The following is an 11,440-nucleotide window of genomic DNA, read 5'->3' as shown; positions in this document are numbered from 1 at the left end:
CGCCCCTAGTCCCCGGACATCTCCCAAAGGGTAATGTTGTTCCACGTGTTGGAAAAGTGTCCCAAAAAATTGGGGTTTGACGGGCCGGGTTTTTAAAGGGTTTGGGCCCAAAAGATATAAAGGGTTTTGTTTTTGGGAGGATACTAAAAACCTTTTTGAGGATTAATTTTAAACTTTATTTTTTTTTCCAAAAGTTCGGTTTTTTTGTCATAATGTTGTTATGTTTTACATTTTAAGGATATTAATGCAAAGTTTAAATGTAAAAATTAAAAATTAACAAAATCTAAGTCCTTCTTTAGTAGGCCAAGGGTTTTGGGGTCGTCCACTTTAAGGTAATCTACGTTTTAAACGAAAAAATTTTTTTACAACCTAGTTTGGGAATTTTTCTATTTGATAATGTCCTCAAGAGGAGCTTGAAATAAAGTTTTATTATTCGGAACCTAGCTAGTTGGAGTTTAATTAGTCTATGAACATTGAAAAGTCCTCACTCTCAATTAAAAGTCCTCACTCTCAATTAACAGTGCCGTTTAAAGGGAAGCTAACTATAGTGTGTACTAAGTGGACCTAACTCGCTAGAACTCTCTCACAATTATGAAGCAAGTTATATCAAATCATACGCGATTGTGTCACTCAATCATGAAGCATCAAGATTAACTTAGGGAAGAAACAAAGTAAAAATAAAACGGATATTAAATAGAAAAAGGAAATGTATAATCAAAGTCGTTACTAACACATCCCTAGAATCCTATGAGTTTAGTTACACATAATGGAATAAGCTAAATACATAGTGTAACGCCCCGAATTTTCGTTCCATTCCTTCGGGATAAATCGGATTTAGTAGCTTAATCTATTCCCTTTAAGAAGCCGTGTAATCGTAGTTATCGTGGTAATTTTCGACTTTTGGAATAAAACAAGCATTCTCGATTGGAAGAGATAAAGTTCAAGGATAAAAGTAAAAACTATGCTTTTATTAGATAGTTATTTGAGGAATAAAATACATGGATGATGGAAATAGTACATGCCTACAAGTGTGATAAAATCAACATGCACCTATTCTACACTATCTATCCTACTTCTTTAATTCTCAAGTTTGGAAGCAAACTAAATTGGGAATAGAACCAAATGAGCTCAAGAGGAGCATCTCCTTTCTTTCCCTCTCTTTCTTAATCTCGATTTTGCTCCCCTCCACGAGCTCCAAGAATGCCTCCATGTACCTACAAAGTTTACACCGATTTGGGGTTAGAAAGTTTCACACAAGTAAAGAGGGAGGGAAACACAAGCTAAATAAGAGATGGAGCAAGTAGGTGAATAGTGCAGCTAGAAGAGCTACAAGATAGAGCATGAGGTAAGCCAATTTTGTCACCACTTCATCTAACATCAAAAGAGATTCAAGACAAAGAAGGCATAGGAGAAAGAGCTCCTACACAAGCCCAAAGTAGAAGATGAGTCAAACTCTCATCTCCCCGTCGATCAAGGCTGAGAAATCAGCCAAGAAGATCAGCCACAATCACCAAAACGGCAAGAATCTCACAATCATCAAGCTCGAAAGTGAGAGAGCTAACAAGCCCAAAATAGGAGCCTTTGGCTCCAAGTCTCAAACCTAGCTTCCAATAGATTAGCACCATATAAGAGCCACATTCCCCTTCACCTCCGCCACCCCACTCTCGACACCACCACCCACTCACGACACTAAGCGCGGGGCGACGGAGAGGAGAGGAAGCGGCGGCGAAGGCGAGAGACCGCCACCACCGAACCGAAATCACCAAGCGAGGTAAACAACCTCAACACCAATAATCTTCGCATCATGTAGGACAACAATAGATAGCACAAGAACTTAGAATTTTCATAGGATCCTCACAGCAAGGATGAAAACAATAGCAATCATGTAACACTAAGTTGAAGCTCAAGAGCTTAGAGCTATGCAAATTAGAGATAGCCGCATGATACCCCCTCCATATGAATTCGGTGGCAAAATATCGTAAGCAAGAATATAGCAAGATCTCGAAATTGAGCAATATATCACCATAAGCCACACAAGACTCCAATGGAGAATTTTCCAAAAATAAGCTACTGACATAACTCGAAAAAGGAGTAAGGGGTAGGGGGAGAGGACTTAGCTTAGGTAGAGGGGCGACCGGGCGACGGCGAGTGTCGACGGAGCCGAAGAACTTCCGCGGAGAAGCTGCGGATCACGGCGGCAGCAGGGGCGAGGCGGACGGCGGCATCCTTGCCGAGGCCGACGGCGAGCGACGTCGGCGGCGGTGCGGTGAGGCCGCCGAGCGAGAGAGAGAAGCCGACGGAGGGAGAGGCGACGCCTTCTCCCTAACCGGGACTTCACCGAATGGAGAACCGGCGGAGTCAAGGCCGCCGAGGAGGAGCAGCCGCGAGTTTGGAGCGGCGGCGGCGGCGAATTGGAAGAGGAGCCGCCATAGACATTTCCCCTAAACTATAATTTTGAATCTTCAATTAGGAGTCTAGAGCTAAATTGGAGGATCGGAAGAAAAGAGGAATGGAGAAAGAGAAGGGGGCGAGCTCCGGCGAGGCGGAGCAGCGCCATTCTCGCCGGAGGCGGCGACGAGCCGAGGAGAGAACCGCCGCTGTTCTCGTCTCATTCGAGAATCCCTAATCTGGAAATTTGGGAGATAGGAATGTGAGAAGGGAGAAGTCACGATGGAGGAGATGAGTAAATGGGTCCCTGCTTTGGGCCTAAGGCAAATTAAGTGGCTGGATGAAATTTAAATCATTTGGGCTAGGCCCCATAGGAATTTATTTGAGTGTATATTTTGTGATGGACTATTGGGCCAAGTGCCATTCTTTATTTAGGAGATAGAACAAAGAATAATTGGAGAAATAAGGAAGTTTAATTTTTAGAAAGTGGGCCGAGAATTCCTATTTATTGGACTTGAGAAGCTATTTGTTGGATGGGATTAATTTAAGGATTGAGTTGGAGCTCAATTAATTAATTCCCGAATAATTTACTAAGTTTCCGAAGATGGAAAGTATTGAAGTTGGAAAAGCGAGGGCCGACCGGCGTCGCCCGCGACGCCTTGGGCGGCCACTAAGGAAATAGGAGGAAAGAGAGACGACATTCTCGAGCCACGAAAATAATTAAGTTTAATAAAGAAGTGCTATTAATTAAATTTCCCGATTTAATTAATATGCGAGTTTCTAAAAATTTCCTAGAAGTGAGCGAAGGATAAGAGAATTAATTAGGGGCATGCATTCCTATAAGTATGAGAACTTCTTGAGTCTTATTAAGTACGTTGTTTGCTTTCAAAAGGCTATCTCTGCGAGTAAAGGCGGAGTGAGGAAAAATCAATTTAAGGAGTTTTAAGCGAACGAAGTGGGCTTTCTATTTAAGATACGATTGTTGCCTTTATGTTTAAAATATGGTTTTTATGAAGAGTGCCAACGTGATATGAAAAGTACAGTTTACAATTTCAGTTTCATGAACAATATTTAATGATGAGTGCTATTTACATCAAGTGAAAGTGATGATATTTATTTTATGTGACATTATGTGTTGCTTTACGGGTGCTTGTGAACTGTCAGCCTTCGTTGATATTTTGTTCGGCTTTGACCGATAGAAATGAGTTTAGTCGAAAATGTTTATGAGGAAAGGAAGTTTTTGAAAGTTATGTCAAGCCATGTTTTGTTTTGAACTTTGCCTATCTGATTGTCTAGCAAGGGCGATGTCCCTACTAGACCAGGAGTTTGTGAATTAGTTTCACCAGGAGTTGTGAATTGGTTTCACCAGGAGTTTGTGAATTTATTTCACCAGGAGTTGTGAATTAGTTTCACCAGGAGTTTGTGAATTCATTTCACCAGGAGTTGTGAATTGGTTTCACCAGGAGTTGTGAATTCGTTTCACCAGGAGTTTGTGAATTTATTTCACTAGGAGTTAGTTCAGATATGGCATAAGTTCCAGGAAAATAGAACAGCAGATCGCTTTTGATAATGAGAAGGAAAATGTTTTAGTGTTCTCGGAACTTTTCCTAAAATCCCGAGTTCACTCAAGTGCGGCTTGACAAAACCAGTTTTAGTAAAATATATTTCGGCACGTGTCCATTGAGTACACCAAGTACTCAGCCCTGCATATGTTTTAAAAATGTGCAGGTTGAGCAGTGATGACGGCGGGCGGTGTTGAGCATAGACGATGAAGATCCTTCGATAGAATAGTACTTGGATGCGTCGTGTCTCCATACACGATGTCATCTTCTCTTGACTCTTCCGCTGCAATGTAAAAGTTGAGATTTCATTCTCTTGTACAATGCACTCTGATTTATATATATTCCAAGTTATTTCAGTTCAAGTTCAGTTGTGCCACAGTTTTCCCCTTTCTTCCCCGCTTCTTTTATCCTCCCCTAGTCGCGATCAACCGGACTTTCTATCCTTAGAAAGTGCGGTCGTGACACATAGATTGAAGGGAAGACAATTTGAACATAAAACTAAAGCAAATAGAACCCGTAGGGTGAATCGGTGGCGGACCGCCACATGACCAGAGTCTCTGTTCCTTCGGTGGCGGACCGCCACATGACCTCCGGCGGTCGCCGGGCGAGACTCGTTTCCAGGCGTGAATTTCAGAGGCGGACCGCTACAAAGCACAGACCGCCGGGCACCGGCGGTCGCCGTACACCTTGCGGTGGTCGCCGGTCGCCGTCAGAACTCCAGAATTCCAGACTTTGCGTTTTGACTCCCTTTTTCAGCTCAAATATGCACATTTCTCACGAAACACGTCAAAATGCCATGTATAAAATATGCAATTATTGGACATGTAGAGTGACTTTAATATTAAAAACGGACTAAATAATGGCCTTAAAATCGTGCAAAATCCGAGCATATCACTCGGCGGCAGTCGCCATGGCAGTATGCTGATGTCTAAGCACTGTTGACATGGAGGCCCACATATAACACTTAGCCGTCTCATTTGCTTATGCCACCGTCTATGCGAATCTCGAACTGTCTGCGCGGCATTAGCCGCCGGCACTGGAGGCCGTGGAGTAGTGACCACAAACTTGTACTCATCAGCCAAGAGAACAATGTCCAAATTTTGTTTCCATTCTATGTAATTTTGGCCCTTGAGTTTGTTTTCTTTAAGAATTGCAGAAAGAGGATTGAGTGACATTCTTATGATTTAGTTTGCAGTGCAAAACAGAATATTTACTATTTGTCATAAATTTATATAATGAAGTTGAAGAGATTAACCATAAAACATTTCAAATTCTTAGAACTGTAAAATTAAAATTTTGTACCTGCAGAGGTCAATACGCATTAAAATTTTAACAATTTTACTGGTCACAACACCGACGAATAGTCCAGAGACCGCAGCACGGCATGGCCGCCAAATGTTGCCTAAGCACGACCATCAGATTTAGCATTACAGAATCTTGTTTCTACAACCCACTCCCATAACAATGTTCATGAATTGATAACAAGACCATGCTATCTCGTAAATCCTGTTTGGACTTCTGAAACTCGCAATTTCTTAGGATTATTGTCCCCGCAGCATGGGTGGCAATAATATTCAGAAACTACTTTCTAGCCAATACTATTCACATGTGAGAAGTCCACCTATACGAACTCGCTATTTCTTAGGATTATTGTCCCCACAACATGGGTGGCGATAATATTCAGAAAGTAGCTTCGTAAGTTGTGGACCAATCGATGGAAACCATATACAAACATAGATCGTAATTATTGCTTAGATATTTGTGTTATGATTTTTCATTAATTAGCCTTAGCCTTATTACAGATTAAAGGCTTAATTAAATTCTATTGTTATTTAGTAGACTGGATAATTAAATCTTTCATTATCTTTTAAACATCTTATTAAAGGATAATATATTAATTACTAAAGTTTAATTCATATTCATGTCTTCTATAAGATGTATCCAAAATAATTAAATTATTAATATCATTGACTGACAAGAATAAATAAACTTAAATTAAATCCTTATTTAAGATTGGGAAGAAAATAATATTATATTATTTAATGAAATCCTACATATCTATCCTTATTAGGATTCTAGATATATAATAATTAGGAAACTATTAAATTATTCTTGTCCATATCATCTAGGAATAAATTCAATAATCTAAATATTCCTAAAATCTAGGAAAATCATCCCAAAATATTTTATTTCCATTAAATAATAATACTTTTAATGATATCTTTTAATTTAGGAATTAAATAATAATACTCTCCGTCGCACACGCGACGAGTTCTCACTCTGTCGACGTCGCGCAGTCCAGCAGTGATGATGACGCTTCTCCGGCGACTTTCCTTCACCGATGGCGACTCTGCCAGCAACCAGCGACAACCACTCTAGGCGGTGAAGTTCTCGGTTCAGCATCGCACATCCCAGAACTCGACTAGGGTTAGGGTTTTGGTTAGGGTTCTTATGGTGGAACCGCTGCTGCTCTCGGCGAGCAGCGACTTCCGGCTTCCACCACCATCGTCGATTGCCGTGGAGACTGGAGAAGATCGGAACAGCGGTCTCGACGGTGGCGTGGACGAGCCCTTGCTCGTATTCACGTCGACGCGGGATCTGCTGCGATTTTTTGGAGTTCACCAGGAGTGGCGGTTTCGAAGGCAACGTGCACGAGTCCACCCTCGTCTGCGCGTCGCCGGTCAATTGCCTCCCTCGCTCCCACTCGCTCGACAACCCTACTTTGATCGAATGTGGCGCGATTCGTCTCAGCGCAAGCGCCGACGAATCGCACGTCTCGTGCGTTCGAAATATTTGAGTTCTTTGTTTCGATTATTCTTGAGATCATTGATGCACTATTTTTTAGCACTAAATAAACCTGCGAGTATACAGAGTATATATAGTATAGCTAACGGTCAATACCGGATGTCGAACACGGGGAAGGCAAACACAAAGTGTCTATCCTCTACTAGAACTCAATTACTATTTGGAAAAACGGAAGGTTTTGAAAACTTTTTGAAAACAGAAAACAATGAAAGGCAAATAACAACTAATTGCAAATAATTCACGAGATAAAATGTAGAGATAATGGAATTCCAGGGATGTGCGTTCACAGTTATGGTTATACAAATTCCAAACTACAATACCCTAGCATAGTTATTACTTTGATAGGACGGGTCGCCTAGCTTATGCTCATGCGATACAAACGTTGATTACAATATTAGGGTTGTCAATCCTAACACGTAACTCCAAAAAGCTCCTAAGACCCTTGAAAAGTCCTCACTCTCAATTAACGGTGTCGTTTTAAGGGAAGCTAAGCTGTAGCGTCTACTATGTGAACCTAACTCGCTAGAACTCTCTCACAGTTATGAAGCAAGTTATATTAAATCATACAAGATTGTGTCACTCAATCATGCAGCATCAAAATTACTTAGGAAAGAAACAAAGTAAAAACAAAACGGATATTAAATAGAAAAAGGAATTGTATAACCAAAGTCGTTACTAACACATCCCTAGAATTTCATGAGTATAGTTACACATAATGGAATAAGCTAAACACATAGATTGAAGGAAAGACAATTTGAACATAAAACAAAAGCAAATAGAACCCGTAGGTTGAATCCTTGTCGTTCTTGATGTTCTTGAAATCCTTCTTCAACTCCTTGCACAAAGACGTACTTTAGCTTTTAATCTCTGGGAATTTATGTTGCAATAAGAAGCTCTTCGGTTGATGAAGCTTGAGGTCTTATTTATAGGGAAAAGCCAATCATCATTGTAGAAGAAAAAGATCTTCAAAATATGGTAAATCTTGGAGTTGCATAATCAATACCGTATGCTCAATGCTAACGTACATTGATTAGGAAATAATAATTTACAAGACCTCGTCTTTTAGTAGATAGCATAAAGATATGTCTCGCTGTTAGATCCAATTCAGTGCTATACCACACAAACGTCATCTTATTTCAGTAAGGCTTAGAAACAATCGGACTGACATTGCAACCTTTCACGATAGGTAGTCTAAGCCTATCTAGGTTGTAAAATTCTTCTTTTTCTTTGTTCAGAACTGACTGTGTTACCTTAAAGTGAACGCCGCCCACAACCGGTCTACTAAAACAAAGACTTAGACTTTGTTAAGCTACTTATACATTTAAACATGTAATAAACATCTATTAAATGTAAAACATAACAACATTATGACAAAAATAATATGTTTTATTCCTTGGAAAATAAAATAAGAGTTTTAACAGTATTCAATCACTCGAAAGGTGATTTCTAGTATAAAAACTCTAACAGTGTCTACTTAGTGGACCTAACTCGCTAGAACTCTCTCACAGTTATGAAGCAAGTTATATTGGATCAGCACAAAATGTGTCACTCAAACGTGAAGCGTCAAGAATAACTTATGGAAGAAACAAAGTAAAAACAAAACGGATATTAAATAGAAAATAGGAATTGTATAACTGACGCACTTTTTATTAGCACTAAATAAACCTGCAAGTATACAGAGTATATATAGTATAGCTAAAGGTCAGTACCGGGATATCGAACACGGGGAAGGCAAACACAAAGTGTCTATCCTCTACTAGAACTCAATTACTATCTGGAAGAACAGAAGATTTTGGAAACTTTTTGAAAATAGAAAATAATTAAAAACAATTACTCCCTCCGTCCCAGATAATTTGGGACACTTTGACTAGGCACGGTTTTAAGAAATCTAATGAAAAGTGAGTTGAAAAAGTTGGTGGGATGTGGGTCCTACTTTTAAAGTATTAATTTTATAATAAAATGTGATTAGGAATGAGTTAGTGGAATATGGGGTCCACTACCAAAAATGGTAAAAGTGAAATGGGACAAATTATGTGGGACGGCCCGAAATGGAATACTGGGTCGAATTATCTGGGACGGAGGGATTAACAACTAAATGCGAATAAAACACGGAGACAATTGATAGAGATATGAGAATCCCAGGGATGTGCGTTCACAGTTATGGTTATAAAAATTCCAAACTACAATACCCTAGCACAGTTATTACTTTGATAGGACGAGTCGCCTAGCTTATGCTCATGCGATGCAAACATTGATTACAAAATTAGAATTTTCAATCCTAACACGTAACTCCATAAAGCTCCTAAGACCCTTGAAAAGTCCTCACTCTCAATTAACAGTGCTGTTTTAAGGGAAGCTAACTGTAGCATCTACTAAGTGAATCTAACTCGCTAGAACTCTCTCAAAGTTATGAAGAAAGCTATATTAAATCATGCAAGATTGTGTCACTCAATCATACAGCATCAGAATTACTTAGGGAAGAAACAAAGTAAAAACAAAACGGATATTAAATAGAAAACTGGATATGAATAACCAAAGTCGTTACTAACATATCCCTAGAATCCTATGAGTTTAGTTACACATAATGAAATAAGCTAAACACATAGATTGAAGGGAAGACAATTTGAACATAAAACTAAAGCAAATAGAACCCGTAGGTTGAATCCTTGTCGTTCTTGATGTTTTTGAAATCCTTCTCCAACTCCTTGCGCAATTGAAGTACTCTAGCTTTTGATCTCTGTGAATTATTTTGCAAGTAAAAGCTCTCTCTTTTTTATGAAGCTTGAGGTCTTATTTATAGCGGAAAGTCAATCCTTGTTGTAGAAAGAAAAGATCTTCAAAATATGGTAAATCTTGGAGCAAATCTTGGGCATCTCGGATTCGCCGCCTTTCTCCGGCGGTCGCCGCGTTGGAGTCCAGAGACTCTGTTCCTTCGGCGGCGGACCGCCGCACCTTGGCCGGCGGTCGCCGCGTTGGAGTCCAGAGACTCTGTTCCTTCGGCGGCGGATCGCCGCACGACTTCTGGAGGTCGCCGGGCGAGATGTCTCTTCCAAGTGTAATTTTCCGAGGCGGACCGCTGCACTGCTCTGCCCGCCAGGCGCCGGCGGTCTCCGGTCGCCGTTTGACTCCAGATTTCCAGACTTTGCGTTTTGGCTCCCTTTTTCGGCTCAATTATGCACATTTCTCACAAAACACGTCAAAATACCAAAATAGACAAAATATGCAAATAATGGACGTGTAGAGTGACTTTGACATCAAAAACGGACCAAATAATGGCCTTAAAACAGTGCAAAATCTGAGCGTATCAATTACCAAAGTCGTTACTAACACATCCCTAGAACCCTATGAATTTAGTTACATATGACGTAATAATCTAAACACATAGATTGAAGGGAAAACAATTGGAACATAAAACTAAAGCAAATAAAACTCGCAGGTGGAATCCTTGTCGTTCTTGATGTTCTTAATCCTTCTTCAACTCCTTGCTCAATGATATACTCTAACTTTTAATCTCTGGAAATTATGTTGCAAAAAAAAGCTCTAATTTGATGAATCTTGAGGTCTTATTTATAGGGGAAAGTCAATCCTCATCATGGAAGGAAAAGATCTGCAAAATATGGTAAATCTTTGAGCCAAATCTAGGTCAAGTTGGATTCGCCGCTTATCACGGCGGGCCGCCGCATAATCTCCGGCGATCGCCACGCGTCAATCCAGAGTCTCTGCCTCCCCGGTGGCGGGCCGCAACACATCTTCCGAGGCGGGCCGCTATAGGCTACTGGCCGCCGGGCGCCGGCGGTCGCCGGTCGCCGTCTAAACTCCAGATTTCCATACTTTGCGTTATGATATGATTTTGACATTAAAAACGGACCAAATAATAGCCTTAAAACAGTGCAAAATCCGAGCATATCAAGGATGCACGCCACGGGGCTCGAGATGGAGAAGGAAGGACTGCTAGAAAAACCAAACTATTCAAAGTGGCAAAAGCGACATTTTACATCCAAAGGCAACCCTAAGAATCAGGGCAAGCCACCCTATAAATAGAAGGTCACATGAAGAAACAAGGACTTTTCGAGAGATCCATTCCACACATGGAGTCTAGCTCCACTACTTCTCGTTCCTCGCCTTTAGTTCAACCCACCTGAAGACTCCGCCACTTGCCGGGGAAAGTTCCTCGTCATGCTAATCAGTTGTCGTAGTTAGAAGAATTTGTTGTTACATCACCCGAGAGGCAAAACAATATTTACTTTCTTATGTTTTGCATTTCATAGTGAGCCTCTTGTCATTTTGAAGTTATTTTTCTTTTCGAAGTTGTTACCTTGTTTTGAATCTGCTACATTTGGGATCTAGCCGTAATGAAGTTGGCAATGATTTTTTTTTTGTTCTTGCTTCCGATGATTTCTTTTCTGCCTAGTTAGCTAGATCTTGTAGTTTTACGTCGATTCCGTCGTTTAATGCTTAATTCTGCTTAGCTTAGTTAGATCCAATCTTTCCTTTAGTGTTTACAAGTTTTAATTGGTTTAATGTTTCAGAAAATGCATGGAAATCGTTTCTGATTGTTTCTGTCAGCTTGCATGTTAGTCAGTTAGCGTAAATTAGGAATCTCACTCATGATCGTTTAATTTAGAATTTAATTTCGATTTCGAGTTTGTTGCAGCATTTGCTTAAGTCGTTAATGGAGTTCGTGA

At 40.3% G+C, this 11,440-nt stretch overlaps 1 long non-coding RNA gene across 1 annotated transcript; it reads right to left on the bottom strand.

Moving 5' to 3' along the window:
* Positions 1-947: 947 nt before the first annotated feature.
* Positions 948-1,514, bottom strand: LOC125185218. The gene is made up of 2 exons (XR_007170083.1): positions 1,425-1,514; positions 948-1,214 (listed from the first exon to the last, which is right to left on the bottom strand). It is a non-coding gene; the product is annotated as an uncharacterized LOC125185218 (long non-coding RNA).
* Positions 1,515-11,440: the final 9,926 nt, after the last annotated feature.

Source organism: Salvia hispanica, chromosome 4 (assembly GCF_023119035.1).
Source record: "Salvia hispanica cultivar TCC Black 2014 chromosome 4, UniMelb_Shisp_WGS_1.0, whole genome shotgun sequence".
Classification (NCBI taxonomy): Eukaryota; Viridiplantae; Streptophyta; class Magnoliopsida; order Lamiales; family Lamiaceae; genus Salvia; species Salvia hispanica.
Note: the sequence above shows the minus strand (reverse complement) of the source record. Positions and strands in the feature narration are given on the sequence as shown.